Source organism: Canis lupus, chromosome 1 (genome assembly GCF_048164855.1).
Source record: "Canis lupus baileyi chromosome 1, mCanLup2.hap1, whole genome shotgun sequence".
NCBI classification, from domain to species: domain Eukaryota; kingdom Metazoa; phylum Chordata; class Mammalia; order Carnivora; family Canidae; genus Canis; species Canis lupus.
The window spans coordinates 79,482,796-79,499,401 of record NC_132838.1 but is presented as its reverse complement, the minus strand read 5'-3'; the positions used below and the strand labels follow the sequence as shown (position 1 = coordinate 79,499,401).

At 34.9% G+C, this 16,606-nt stretch overlaps 1 long non-coding RNA gene across 2 annotated transcripts in view; it reads left to right on the top strand.

Annotated features, from left to right (window-relative positions):
• The window catches only part of LOC140639040 (uncharacterized), a 187,616-nt gene that overhangs the window by 131,184 nt on the left and 39,826 nt on the right, over positions 1 to 16,606 (top strand). The window contains exon 8 of one of the 2 annotated variants that reach the window (XR_012035917.1): positions 4,165 to 4,228. The exons of the other annotated variant lie outside the window; for it this stretch is intronic. This is a non-coding gene — a long non-coding RNA (uncharacterized lncRNA). The remainder of the gene's footprint in view (positions 1 to 4,164; positions 4,229 to 16,606) is intronic. 2 annotated transcript variants of the gene reach the window in all.

Genomic DNA, 16,606 nt, shown 5'->3' with positions numbered 1-16,606 from the left:
TAAACTATACTCCCTGAGATGTACCCTCAAATTTACTCCCTAAATTCATCTATAAGAATATATGAGGCTTTTGCCTGGTCCAAATGTGCACCACAGCCAAGGTAATCATAACTGATAATAATTGATAATGGCTGAAAATTAAGATAAAATTAACTGATAAAATGAAAAGTCCCAAGGTTATATGACCCTCTGTGTATGCATTATATATATCTGAAAAAATAAATATCTATGAGACCCAAGGATATGAAAGAATAATACAAACGGAGTAATCTACACCAGAGAACACAGAATTTATATATAAATAGACCAGCCAGAAGAATAACATAACTTAAGTATAATAATTACCTTTACAGAGATAAAAGGGTAGACATATAAAACAAAACAAAAAGCAGTTGTAATTTTTTTTTAAAAGAACGAAGCAGAACTACCAGATGTGAAAAATATATGTAATTGTTGAAATAAAGAGCTCTGTGGAGGTATTGAATAGAATAATGTTTCCAGCTAGGAAATGCACTCTTGAGTGATACATCACGTCAAAAAATTCTTTCAAACACATCTGAGATAAAGAGATGGAAATAATGAGTGAAAGAGGAAAAGAGAGATAAGAATGAAGTACATGTTTTTATACCTATTTTTTAAAAACCTGCCAGGGGAGAAGACAGGAATATAATTTTGAAAGGTAAAGATATTTGAAAAATTATGTCAGATAATTTTTCAGAATTAAAATCTTAAGATCCCCAATTGAAAGAATTTATAAAATACCTAATAGGATAGGTTAAGACACACACACACACACACACACACACACACACAGTTTAGTAAAATTTTTAAAATATCAAATTCAAGTAGAAAATTCTGAAAGCATCCAGGGAGAAAAATATCATATATATCAAAAGAATACAGTAAATGAAAAACACACACAAAGTTACTTGCATACTGCTGACAATAAATTTTAAAAAAGAACTTTGAACCTACCTACAATTTCACTCCTAGTTGCACTATCACTTAAATATATGGGCACCTGGGTGGCTCAGTTGGTAACGTGTCTGCCTTCAGCTTGGGTCATGATCCCAGAGTTCCAGGATCCAATCCCACATCAGGCTCCCTGCCTAGTGGTAGTCTGCTTCTCCCTCTGTCCCTTACTCTGCTCGTGCTCTTTCACTCTCTCTGTGTCTCTCAAATAAATAAATAAAATCTTTAAAGAAATAAAATAAAAAGAAATATGAACTAAGTATATCAGCATATAAGTATGAATAATAATTGAAATTGAAATAAAGAATAACTCTCTACTTTCCAAGCACTTTTTGAAGAATGACACCCCAAAAAGTTGACATGAATCATGGAGGTGTCTTACAGAAAGTCAGGTTGAGAAAACACATCAGTAGACATATGATTCCATAAATCAGCAATAACTAAAAATAAGAAAGTATGTCTGCAAAAATTCAGAACTAAAGCTCCATAGAGAGGGAAAGACTGAAGAGAAATGCAAGCAGGCCAAGGTATTATTGGTTTGAAAGCAAGGCATGTATTTTAGGAACTTTTAGAAATGGAGAGGAAAAAGTAAACCTAGTAAACATAAGGTGAGTTTTGTTATGAGATGATTAACTACTAGTTGAACAGAAATGGAACATAGTTGCCACATCAGCAGAAGGGCAGTCAGCGCAAGCAAACAGAAAGTGAGAAGGAAAAACCTACATTAAATAGAATGTATGATACAAGATTGGAGAAATAAGCTCTAATATAAAAGTAAGTACAATTTAACTCATCAAGTAAAGAAAGGTCTCCTATTAGACAAAAACCAAAATACAGGAATTAGTTGTCAACAAGAGAGAAATTTAAACCAAAGAAAGATGGAAAAAGATATATGGAACATCATAGCTCAAATAAAAGAAGAGCAGAATTTTACACTGACAGAATGTACATTAAAGCAAAAAATTAAAACTCTTATAAAGAATAAATAGAAAGTTCTATATTGGTATTTCCTATACAGTTACTCAAAAACACAATCTCAGAGAAAGAATGACTTTACACTTCAGAGAAAATACACTAGCATTTGTGTTACATTCACAAAAGTCATTAATAGAATGTTTAAAAAAAAAAGCAGCCTCCAGAGATTCCAAAGATTCAACCTCTTACAATGTTCTTTTTAATAATGCTATGAAATTATAAATTGATAACAAAGTGTAATTACAAAAATCCATGTATACAGCAACCAAAATATGTATTAAATAGCCATTGCCTTAAAAGAAAAATCATCCTCCATATGCATGTGGTTAAAGCACTTCTTGAAAAGGTATTGTGATCTTATGGTTTATAGTAAGAAATACATATTTCTGGCACAGAACTCCTAAAACACTTGGAATTTCTTAAGTGCTGAGAGCTACAAAGGTGTCTATTGTTATGCTAATGCGGTCACCTTTGGGCTGCACCTGAGGATGGAGACTGGTTGCCAGGGAAAATCAACAATATGATTAGGCTGGAACTTTCAGGCTCCTTCCCTAACCTCCAGAGAGAATCTGAAGGTTGAATCCATCACCAGTGGCCAGTGGTTTAATTCACGGTGTTTATGTAATGAAGCCTTCATAAAAAATCCAAAAAGATGGGGTTCAAATTGAAAAGTAACATAACCTGTGCACCTGAGTTACAATAACAATTTTTTTTAATGATAAATATTTGCACCCTTGGACAATATAGTGAACTTTTCCACATACTTAAAAATCACTAGTTTCATTGCTAAATCATCCCCTGAATGTTCTTGAGAGGAGGGCATCCACAGAGGTTGTTCAGCTTTACCTATGTGACTCTGCCTTCTTCAGAAAATCCCACTTACAGAGTAAGGGAGCATCAGTGTCCACTCTATCAATACTGCCTCTAGCACTGAGGCAAGAAAGTCTCACCTGGAGGCCAGTCAACCTTCTTTCCATCAGCTTGACCTCATCAAAGGTCTCCTTATTTCCCTTGTGCTCCAGGTTTAGCCATTAGGATTAGAAGTTTGTCTTTTGTTTCTCTGAAATGTTTTATGATTCTCCTATATTGATTTTTGATTATTTTTATTTGAAGCTGAACCTAAGGTTGAGAGTCATGACTTAGAGGAATCCATATTTTGATCCAAAACAATTTATTAAATTTAAAAAAATGCAGTCTTACCAACATTTCCTGCTGGGAAACACAAGCTTTGTCTAGCAAATCGACTTTTAAAATAACCTTTCTCTTTTTTTTTAAGATTTATTTATTTTTAGAGAGAGAGAATGCACACGCAGGAGCAGAGAGAGGGACAGAGGGACAGGGAGAGGAGAATCTCACGTAGACTTTTCACTGACCGAGGAGGTCTACTCAGGGCTGGATCTCAGGACCCCAAGATTGTGACCTGAGCCAAAATCAAGTCCTATGTTTAACTGACTGAGCCACCTGGGCGCCCCTTAAAATAACTTCTTCAATAACATTTTGCGTAGCTCCTAATGTCGATCAAAAAGAAAAAAAGTATATCTATTATCTCATATTTTATAAAACTTCTTGGCGATATATTTAGAGACTACTTCATGTAGTAAAATTAATTACTTAGGAAACCTTACTAATGTATGAAGATATAAATATTATACACAGATTTCATTGAGTACAAGAAGAAAGATTTATGAGAGTTTATTCTGTTACAGTATTGATATTCTAGGTTATGAGAAAACACTACATGCAAGAACGAGACTTGATAGTATTATGCAATATTAAAATTTGGTATTAAGATTAAAAATGATTAAAAATTTTAAAAATTGAAATATATCTTACAACCATGGATCCCAAACCTAATTTTATAAATGGTTCAATGGAGGTCTTTTTAAAAAATTTCTTTTCTAGACCCTAGCCAGACCAAACTACTGAGATAGAATATACAAAATATTTATAAAGGTATCTCATTAGCAATATTTTATTGTGAAAATTACCAAATAAAAAAAAACTGAAAAAATTTACAGTGAATACTCATCACCTAGATTTCACAATTAACATTTCATTATACTTGCTTTATCATACCTCTATCCCTCAGATATCTATCTTATTTTTTTATGCATTTCAAAGTAAGCTTCAGACATTGGCATACCACCTCCAAATACTTCAGTATGCATATCATTAACTAGAATTCAATATTTGTTTATCTTTTTTTCGTCCTCGCAGTTAAATCTAATATACAGAGCAATGTGCACATCTTCAATGTACAACTCAGTGGATTTTGATAAAGGTAATCTTATGTATTGTCATCACGCCAGAGGGGTTGGTAGCTTACTATTCAATGTTCTGTTGAAATAGTCTGTCATACAGACTAATTTTGGGCACAGAAACAAAAATCACTGATAGTTTAATATATGGTACAGAATGACTCTCTCAAAACATGTGTACTAACCACATAGAAATGACTGTTGAAAAAAAAAATGACTGTTGAAATTTAGTTCTTTTAAGGCAGATCATAAATGTAACTTCTGTCCCAAATTTCCCCATGGAGAATTTTCCATTCTGTGCAATGACAAATAGACATATGCAGAATAATCCCTTAGATAAATATATAGATGCATTATACCACTCAATGAATTATCTTGCCCCACAATCTAATTTGGTTTTTTGTTTACTTAAATTAATCCATTACTCCCTGAGTTCTCGGAGATTATGTCACAAAGCACAATGCATTGTCCATACTAAGGCCCTTCCTACATGAGGGCTGAGTTATTTGAAACTGAAATTTTGGAATGGGAATCTATTCCTATAGTTCAGAGGGTCTTTCAATGTCATTAGTAGATATTTGATTCTACTAGATATTATGGTGCTTGCCTCATGCATAATTCAATTAGAATATTTTATTTACAATGAATAAGATGTTCCTTGTTCAAATATTATAAAATAAGCAGCAATTGCAGTTAGAGGAGGGGATTAATTCTTAGTTTTAGTAATTTTGCTAGAAAACTTTTACTCTCTCATAGTAGGTTGACTATCTGTAAACTGTTGTTTATGGCAGTGTTTACGTCTTATCTCTAGATGAAAATTTTCAAGGAGCCCGAAACAGTGGCATAAGAAACTTAGCTGTTGTCTAAAAGGTGCTAAGGCTTCTGTTTCCAATGTTTTCCGTTTCCTGCCCTTTGCTCCTGACCTAGGAAGCTAACAGAGCAACTGTTGTGTACAATATTGTAATGAGTCAGTTTTCTCCTCACAGCTATGTAAACCCCAGTGGCTATAAGTGGATTTGCCAACATTGCATGTGTGGAGAAGCAAACATACCTCCCTGAGTTCAGAAATTTAGTAATTATGCTTTGTTGCACCTTATAGTATAGCTCATCAGTGGATAAATAGAGGCTTTCATTCAACAAAGCTAAAACAATGTATTGCATTTTGCTGTAAATGAACAATAAAACAATTAAAGTGTTCATTTGTTAAAACTATATAGATGAGAAATCTATATATCTGTTATATTCTATTTTTGAGTTTGGCTCAATGTTCCCATCAAATTATATAACATTTCATATTCTAACTTTTTAAATATTCATTTCTGGCAAAGAAAAAAAGGAAAGCATGGTAAATATGCCTTTTTAGAACGTTGCACTGAGCAAAATATTCCAAAATAAGCTATAAATGAATTAGCTTAAGGGTAGAAAATTCAATTTAAATAATAAATTAGAAACATATCAGAAATTAGATTCTTATGTTTTAGGGGTAGCTCTAAAAACTTATTTTTGCCCAAGTTGTTAGTGCTGCCAATGTTATTCAATCATATTTAAGTTAAACTGAAAATTAGTTACTGAATACATATTTGATTTACATGCATTCCATATTTATCAATTATCTGATAAAATTAATAGCCAACATGTTTTATCGATAGCCATGCTAATAGATGAATCAGTGTAACCACATTAACAGCTTAACCTCTATTTAAAACTACTACAATCAATCCTTGACAGAGAAATATTTCTGAAATAAATATTATAATAATAAGATGTTAGGACTAGGAAATTGGTCCTTTAGATACATAGTACCAGTAATTTTTTTGCAGCCTAATAAAAGCTTATAGGAAAAAGTTTAAATAAGCTATCTGGAGATAGCCTGAGTTCTCTATTTTACTAAAATTCTTTGAAATGTTCTGAAGAGTGTTTATAATGTAAAGCTAATTATACAGTAGAAACTGTGATTTCTCTTTTGCAAGTGAGGATAACTAAATGTCATAAATGTAAAGCCTAGGCTGCCTAAGTGACTGGAGGCTGACAGTCCAAATCATTCCAAAGCTGGTTGTTTTATACCATGTGTATTCTTAAAAATTTATCATCCCTTGATAATTTTAGCACAAATTTCCTTCAACAGGATTAGAGTATGATTTATTGTTCTTATGTTTTGTTGGCTTTCATAAAGCTGTTGTCCAGCGTTTACTATTTTGCTTGTTTTTTTTTTTTTTTAAAGTATTTATTTATTCATGAGGGACAGAGAGAGAGGCAGAGACACAGGCAGAGGGAGAAGCAGGTTCCATGCAGGAAGCCTGATGTGGGACTGGTTCCCAGGACTCCAAGATCACGCACTGGGCCAAAGGGAGGCGCTCAACCACTGCCCAGGCATCCCTATTTTGCTTATTTTTGAAAAAGAGAGATCATGAATGAAGGTGTTAGCAGAAAAATGACTCTTCATTTCTGAAAGTGTACCCGGTCAGACATACTTTAAGTAACGGCTGTTAGGTAATTTTAAGAGGAGGATAATTCTTTTACTGTTCAACTTTATCATCAAAGAAAAAAGTTATCCTGTGGTTAGCATATACTACCCTTTATAACAAAATTGCATAGGCAAGCAATTAGGCAAGTAATAGATTCTTACATTGTGACTATGAAGTCTAAAGTTCAAAATCAATTGTAGAAAGTACAAAGAAACAAAGAGAAATAACTAGAAGTGCATACTAGACAATCCCAATAGGACATCACTCTAAAAGCGCTAGGAATTAGTTTAAGATGGTCTATTCTATATGGGACAGTAAAGGAAAGCCCAGCTGAAAAACTGTCGGGGTAGGCTCTGACTGTGTGTAAATACTAGGGGCCTCTTAAGGCCCATATTGGCTGTTAGTAAAGCTTTTAGTTTTTAAGTACATATGCAGGAAGAAAGAAGGTCAGGTGACTTTGTTGAGCTGGATTATTTGGTGAAAGGGCAGAAGCAGAGGCTAAGCACCCAGCACACACCATATGCAAATAAACTTTAAACAGCTGCAAAATAATTGTCTTTTATCAATCCTCCAGTGTTCTAATGAGTCATTAAAATGGATGAAGCTTTACTTCTCTACCCAAAAAAAAAGTTGGGGAGAATCAGGGTGATTTGTGATTCATGCATCATCCTCTAGCTTTCTGGAACTTTTAATATATTTTTTACATCCATCCCTACGTTATCTCTCTTGAAAATGACTGTTTTCACTCATGGATTTGACTACAGCATTTGAAGCTCAAACTTTAAAAAAAAATCTGGCTTGTGAGATATATATTTATAATCCAGGGCTACCAAATGACTTGCCTATTTCTGAATTTGAACCAAATACATTCCATGACTTACACTGAATACGTTTTCATTTTTCCATTTTTCTTCTGAGTTTTACAACTGCTATAATTTCAACAGATGTGTATTTGAGGTTATCTACATGCTTCAGAAAAGCCAAAGATCCTCTGCATTACATTAAAACTATTTGAGACTGCTTGTGAGTCACTACATATGTTTGTGGGCAGCCGTTTTATGTGGCCAAATTTGAAGCACTGACTTCAAGCTGGTGTATTCTACCATATGGAGAAATGGTTTCCAGCCAAAACATTTAATTAACAGTGAATCGAGATGACCCTGTCTTTGCTTTGCCACATGTAAGTGCTGAACACAGTGACAAAGTGAAGACAAGTGTACTTGCATAGTAGACCAGGTCCCTGCCCCTTCCCATCTGGTCATGATAACACCAAATCCTATTTTTACCATCCTCTCTCGCTCCATCTTATTGCACTCCATATGGAGACACGCAATAGATACATGGAAAAATATACACATTTGGGAGCAAATAACACAATTTGATTGGCAATACACATCTCTTATAGGATTAACCTGAGACAACTTACCCGAGAGCAGAAAAATAGGGAAATATGAAAACCATAAGCTTGATGTCGTAAGTGCAGGTGTTTCTTGATTGTCTTTATTAATGCTTTTTAAAAGGCTGCATCTATTAGCACTGAAAATTCCACTGAGTTATAAAGCAATATAAGAGGAATGAAAGGGGGAATATATCCAAAACCTGATATACAACTGCCCATTTCTTGACATTTTTCTAGTTTTTGAGGCACAGAAACATGATAAATAAAAAACGCAGAGGTTATGAGGCATCAAAAAGAACAAAACATCCATTATGATAAGAAGATCATGTCATGGAAGAAATCCCTAAAATAATATCAAAAAAGAAGAGACTATCGTCACAGTTTACACTGAATAACATTTTCACGAGGAGATCAGCCATAACAGCGAATACCAAAAGCAGAACATGCCTCAGTAATGAATCCCATGATATTTCCATGAACAAAAAGAACCTGAAAGAACAAATGTTGTCAATGCTGATAAAGAAAAAAGTATAGTTCAAAAGAGGAATGTCTCTTTAAATTAGCAGCATTGCCTCTTTTAGAATGCAAGGTTAACAGAATTACCAATCAGACCTACATTGTCTGATATACTTCACATTTCATTAACCAATTTCCTCCCTTAGTCCAAGTTTTGAAAAAAAATTCTGGACATTATTATGATCAAAGAGAATTTATTGGACTTAAAAAATTCTCCCAGCTCTTTACATCTGATTGTCAAATCTATGTTTTTCATGATTAAGGAGACTGCATATTGAAACAAAGCATCAGAAGTTCCTACACCAATTCCATCTGTGTATTATTTTTAAAAACAGTAGACATATGATTTCCTGGATGTCATCATAACCTAATTAAAAGGTATCTAAAGCAGTCAATTGTTTTTGAATTACAGAATGCTGAATAATATTTGCCTGTCTTACGTTTCTAATTTTCACTAAAATGAGCTGGGCATTAGTCCTGGGTAGGCATATTCTGAGTAGATGAAGGCAATTTCTTTCCTAAGTTTTTTTGGGCACTTTCAAGCAAACAATCTTTAAGGATGGATTTCATTTAACAAAAAATTATTGTGGTTAAATAAATATTAATTACATGAAGATACAATCACAGATTTTGTAAAAGGCACAATTTATAAAAGCAGTGATCAAAAATGACTGTTTGCTTCAATCACCCCATTCAGTTTGTGGGACTGGTGTTTCTCTCAGTGGGAGCTGCCATTATAATGACACTTCACAGTAGGAACCCAGTTGGATGATGCGAAGTAGGATGGAAAAGAATGTCTTTATGTTCAGAAAGCATTCCAAATCAGAAAGATTCCAAGCTGTGGTAAAAGAGTCCCATGATTTATCTTCAGAGGCAAGCACTCCGTTAGCTGAACAAGTTCTAACCAGATGTTAATTGAGCATAAAATTACAAAACTTGGCTAGCATCATGGCAGATTGTAAATCCACTGGGTAGAAGCTATGCTGACCTCTGTGTCCTACATTGCACCTAGCATGATTTGAGTGGTCTATAAATACTGAGTAAATGCAACTGGGAAATATTTGGAGTTCAAAAATTACTTCTAAAAAGAAAATTCCATGTCTAGTCTTATATTTTCTCACCAGTATTTTATTAGTAGTAATTGTTATAATATTCTTCCATGAAAAAAAAAGTGGGCTATGAAGTAGCAATTATTATATGAACCATACTCGTTGCTCAGAAATCTCTCTGAAGGAAATCTGAGAGTGTCCCAAAACCATTGAACCGAATTCTATCAATAAAGTTATATATACACAATTAGAATTGGGTCAATGTTAGTATCAAGTAACCCATGTATTTATTGACTCAATCCTGGAACAGTACTAGATGCTTTTATTTTTTTTAATATTTTATTTATTTATTCATGAGAGACAGACAGAGAGAGAGAGAGAGAGAGAGGCAGAGACACAGGCAGACAGAGAAGCAGGCTCCATGTGGGGAGCCTGATGCGGGACTCAGTCCCAGGACTCCAGGGTCATGCCCCAGGCCAAAGGCAGGCGCTACACTGCTAAGCCACCCAGAGATCCTACTAGATGCTTTTAAAAAATATAGGTCTAGATCATTTTCCTAGCTTTATGTATGCATAGGCCCAGGACAGCAACAAAGAACCTACTAATATCCTTATTGAACCTTATTCATCCTGTTTGCTTCTTACCTTTTATTACATACATTGGCAGAGTATTCAATAGTCTCTGCCTCCAGCTGTCATCATCCCTTCTCTTCCAATTATTCCTATTCTGTAATTTCAACCACCATCATTCTACCAAAATGGCCTCCTCAAGGACATGGGTGATCTTTGAATCAACAAGTTCAAACATCTAGTCTTGGTCCCCATCTCTCTTGGCCTTCCTACATCTTTTAGAATTCTTGTTGATTCCTTTGATCGGCTTCAAATTCATTAGACTACGATAAAATTTGTCCTCTATGCTGAAGACCATCTTCTTTTCTGAACTACCTATTCTGACAATAAGTTTATCATCATCCTAATCATCTGTAATTGAAGACTTTGTCTTTTTTTCTGTTCTAGTTGCTGAGACCCACCAGTTGCTTTTTCACAATTATGGCCCTTTCCTAAAACATAGTTTGGGCACATCTCTTTCAGATTATTACACTAAAAACACAACTTAGTGGTACACTCTTACTTAAAAGTATTCAATGTGCTCCTCTCTACCTCTCATCCCTGTTACCTACTCAATAGAGACCAGTCCTCTGACTTCTTCAGTCAAAGTCCTCATTACTCCCCTTCATTCAAGACAGCCTGGTGTAAAGAAGAAATTTATACATTTCAGATGTGGGACCCTCTGCATTTAGGGCTGAACCCAAGGCTTCCTCAAGCTAGAATTCTTTAATCCCCTATAGAATATATTAACAAATCATCATAAAAGAACAACAAGTGTTATTTTTTTCATGGCATTGCCTAAATTTCCAAGGCAGAAATCCATCTCTTCCCAATAAAACCCTTTAATACTTGGAAGGTACCATTTGCATATCATGAATTTTCTCTTTTTTCTTTTTTCTTTCTTTTTTCTTTCTTTCTTTCTTTCTTTCTTTCTTTCTTTCTTTCTTTCTTTCTTTCTTTCTTCTTTCTTTCTTTCTTTCTGCCTATATATGATACATTGGTGTATCATTTATTGGGTTGTCATTGTATAGGCTTAACTATTTTTCTTTCTATCCACCATCCCAGCACTTTACCTATATTTACCTTTCTTTCACTAAAATATTGATTTCAGAATATTATGCATTCCTTAAAATAAGAAAGAATTTCAATTCACCCTCATCTCATTTTTATACACTTAAAAGCACATTGTATATAATAAATTCTAATATGATGCAGAAATAATAGAAAGATAATCAAATTGTGTCAGGATCAAGAGAAAAATATTCATAAACAATATCAAAGGGGGAAGAATTAAAAAAAAACATAGAAACACAAATGCTCACCAGGGAAATCTGGATATTGAGGTCAGAAAACACAGAATAATTCATCTTTAAAAGTTAAGGATCAAATAATAATAATAAAATTAAAGTTAAGTATCAGTAAGAAGTCTAGTGTTCAATAAGCCTATGGGTGAGCAGGGAAGAATAGCCAAATATAGAAATTATGAGAAGGATCCAACAGATAAATAGAAAATGGGGCAGGGACATGAAGCAATATGAGAAGTTTTCAATGTTACCAAGGAGCCAGTTCTCTGGACTACTACCATTGAAGACCCAACTTTTCCTTTGTGATTCTTTTTTCTGCTTTATGCTCTTGTATCTTGATAGTATCATTATCCAGGAACTTTCAAAAAGCAAGTTTTCTTTCTGGCACTTGTTTTCTTATTTCTTCTATTAGCAGTATCTGGACTGATGACAAACACATGCAGGGTTTAACACCAATGCTAACTCATCAAGTAATAGCTACACATAAGGGACTGAGGACACTATGACTACAGCCCAGAGCTGTGTGCAAAAAGACTCAGAGAACACAAGTTAGAGGACAGTTTAAATGAGTTTAGCCACTGATTAATTTTTTTAAATGACTGAGCATATACCAGACACTGAGTAGAACTCTATAGACAAAATGAGTTAGGCATGGATCCTGCTCTCTAAAAGCATGCAAAGTACCTGAGGAGACTGACAATAAAAAAAGTACATACAAAAATGTGTGCCTAAATGCATATAAATGCAATGCTGATAAGTACAACAAATGGGGTGCTGAGATATCAGATAAATGGGGTATACTAACTGGTTGTTGAGAGAAGCCTCTGAGGTGGTGATGTATGAGCTGAGATAAAATATGAAAAACTATCTGATATAGAGGGAAGTTTATTCTAGTTAGAGAAAACACCATGACCAAAAGTGGGAAAACTAGTTTTCTCAAGGAATTCATATAAAGCAAGCTCATCTGCAGGATGGTGAGGCAGAAAAAGAGCAGTTAGAGGTTAAGACTGAACAGATAGGGAACATCTAGGTGTCTACAACAAATGAGATCAACAATCACACAATTAGAATGAGCATAAAAGCCAAAATACAATTTATAATTATACACTGAAAAGATGTGAAGCTGACCATCAGGAAAATTAACTTGAATTGTAAGAATTCACAGTCTTTAATTGAATCCATTACCTGACATAACCTCTGACTTTAAATCTGACCATATTATATATTCTGACAGTATATTATCATGTTAGTGAATGGAACTATTTTATTTTTAGTTTGAATAATGGCTTTCATTCTCCAAAACAAAACTTATACTCCCCTGATTCACCTCCAAAGCTTTCACATTGGTCTAATTTTGAAGCCCTCTCAGTCATTTTTTTTTTACTAAATTTCTCTCTCTGGGAATGACAATCAGTTGGCATCTTTGCCTCTGAAATACATTCCAAATTCAAGGTCACAGAGATGTCATTTTTAACAACACTCTCTACCTCAGATGGAAATGCTGAGTGTCTGTTGGGTTAATTGCTTTCAAAAGAAAGACAGACAAATGAGATGTTCCAATAATGTTGAATGGCTGTGGATTCCTTTTTTGTGGAATATGTTCAGATTCTCCTCTTGGGGTTGCTTTTCTCAGAGAACGAGAAATGTATTCCCTCTCTGAGACCATAGGAATGCCAGACAGCCCAGAGTCCAAATGCACACACTGGAATTCCATTGACCAACAAACTCCTCATTTCTCCTGGGACAGAAGCCTCCAGGGTCTAATATTAGCACAGTGGCTTTCTTTTCTTCTTTTGTGTGCCTGCAAGGAAGTCTTGAGCACTCCAGATCTTCGATATTCTTGGATGGCTTGGTGAGCAATTGGGCAAGTGTGGTCCTCTGGCCAACAGGTCTCCTTTTTCTGAGATTGTTTTTCACTCTGAATTGCAAGCTAGAATACACATAAGTAATCAGGAAAAACTATACTAAAAATTCCAGAAAGCTATTCATGCTGCCTACTTCAGAACACAGAAGTTCAAAAATTTCAATGATGATCATAAATTAAATGGGGGCCTAAATCAAATGATTACACAGTAGCCAACAGCTAAGGTTCTCATTTTTAAGCTTTACTCAATATAAAAAATTCTTCCAAGAAAGAAATCATTTACAGTGCATTAAGTTTTGGAGACATGGCATCTGTTCTGGGTTACAGTTTGGTGTTCTCAGTTTCTAATAGTAAGATAGAATAGGGTTTTATTCACCTTACACACACACATACATACCACACTAGAGTCCAACTTCTATCCTAAGTTTGTATACAAACATGTCATCTAGATATATTCATCAAACAACGGTGGAAGCACAGGATATATAATTAAATAAGGTTTTCCTTTTTTTTATTTGTTTGGCTGAAAACTATTTGGTTTTTACATTAAGTGTTTTGGAAAGAAACTGTGGTGGGGAAAGTGCCAGTCCCTATGTTCATCCTAGGGAACTCCTCTCTGCATCCTAAGGAGAGAGACCCTTGTTTTCATCTGACGTTCTCTGAAGCTCAAGGACCAAGCTGCGTTGCTTTGGTACACAAGAGATAATGTAGGACACAGGACTGGAAAGAGGATGTCATTGCTCTTTGGCATGCGCATGGGGCAATGAGGCTCTGATGCTGCACTGCTCTGTAGATGACCCCATTTCCCTGCAGCCTGATTCAAATGTCTTCTGTGTACATGGATGGCTCCCTGCAGAAGATGCAAATGGTTTCCTGCATCTCCTTCCTGGTGGTCATTATCTTTGTCCTGAAGCATGCTTCCTTGCCTTCAGGTGGGTAACTCTGAGGCACATTTTACCCAGTTCCAGAAGGTCCTCAGATGTAGTACACACCCCTGTTGCCCACTCATCACAGTATCTGGCTGTAATACATACTCATGCACATCATTACATCATACAGCAGCAGCCCTTCAATGCACCTGTTAGTGACTTGCCTCCTTTGCCTGTTTCAGTTCAGCCCTTTCTTGTTATGCTTTCTGAGATCAGCTCCCAAATAAACTCCCTGTATCCATATTCTTGTCTTGGATCTTCAGGAGGAATCCAAAGTAAAACAGTTATCTCAATGCTATGCTCATTGAAAGCATCAGAAGGCAGTGCTGACAACAGATATCCTTTCTTGTAGACAGGGCATGGTGGCAGGGACAATGGCGGGCAGTGGGCATCAATGGGAGCTGTGTAGGAGTGGAACAAAACTAAAGGAACAATTCAAATATATTATATATATATATATATATATATATATTTGACTGTCTTTAGTTAATTCCAAGAATACTTGAGAGGGAAACTAAAGGAAGGAAGGCCTACTTATGCTATGAAATCACAGCACTTCTTAGTAAAAATGATTTATTATCAAAAGGACCATGAAAACTGAGGTTTTTGTTTAGTGCTGTGTATTCTAGCACCTAAAACAGTGTCTGAAACATAGAAAGCTTCCAATAAATATATATTGAAATAGTGAGTAAACCTGGCCCCCTTAGAAGCTGAAAGTAGATGAAGAATGAAATAGCATATGCAAAAATGTGTACACAAATATACACAAACTATACATTATCCGCAGATAAATGCACAAACACATGGACATTATAGCCTGCAGCAACTCAACTTTCATTCTTAAGTGGTACTTAAATGTAATATATTCCATGCCTGTGGCCCCTTCACTGATTGAATCTAGACGTTAGACTGTTTATCTACTATAATAGAGTTCCTAATAGATGTCAGGTACATCTTATGTAGATGTGCATGTCTCTTAATTTGCAACTCTTTAAAGGTTTTTAGGTTTTATGTATTATAATAGTAATGTGTCAAAGGCCCATCCTGCAAATCTTTTAATAATCTCCTGTATTTTTTTCTAGTATATTCTACTTTTAGTTTTTACCTTTGCATTATTTTTTTTAAGATTTTATTTATTTATTCATCAGAGACACACAGGGAGAGAGAGAGAGAGAGAGAGAGAGAGAGAGAGGCAGAGACACAGGCAGAGGGAGAAGCAGAATCCATGCAGGGAGCCCGACGTGGGACTAGATCCCTGGTCTCCAGGATCAGGCCCTGGGCTGAAGGCAGCGCTAAACCGCTGAGCCACCCGGGCTGCCCTACCTTTGCACTATTTGCCTAGCTGGAATATTTCATGTTGCAAAGAGTGAGGTACTGATTGACCTTTCCATTCCATTCTTCTGAGGAGTGTCAGTCCAATTCCAGCAATGATTTATGAAGAATTCCTCTTTTACTACTGATTTCAAGGATCACTTTTTTATTGACTTTAATAGACCCATTTGTATTTGAGTCTATTCCTAGGCTCTCTATTCCACTGAGTTTTACAATTCACTTTAAATACTTTATATTGCTTTTTTAGATTCCATAACTTAGGGAAAGTATTGTCATCTTGCTTCAGTTTTTCCAAGTTAATTCTCGAGGTAGGTCTTATGAAGCTGATGACAAAATGTTCTTGACTATAGCTGACTGAGACAGAAGGCAGAGAAATGGTTTTTGGCAAGTCTGAGTATAACAGCAAGTTCACAAATCTTACTGACACTTATCTCCTCGGAAATAATGTCACCCAACCTGAGACTCTTATGTCCTGAAAACTTTGCCTCACCACCAAACCATCTGTAGTCATGAGGTGAGGCCTTTTCAGCCTCTGCCTAAAATCTTTATTGTGGATTAGCTGTGAAGTATGAAATTAGTTTTTTTTTTTTTTTCAGGAAATCAACTAAGTCTTATTATTTCTGGGAAATTTCTAAAATAAAACAAACATGTATTTCCCCACTTTTAAAATAATACACTAAAGTCGATTTATAATAATCATTTTGATAATTGCATTTGTATAGTAATTGTGTTATGAATTGTACATATGAATATTTGTATTCAAATATTTTTGTTTAAATGTATATGAATTCTGATGTTTGGTGATACTTAACTTTAATTAGAAATGTTTTCATCCATCTATGGCATGTAAATTCTAAGTTTACCTATGTTACTGGTGCTTCAACCTTATGGCTATAAACAACACACACAGTTAATGTTAATATAAATGTGCACAC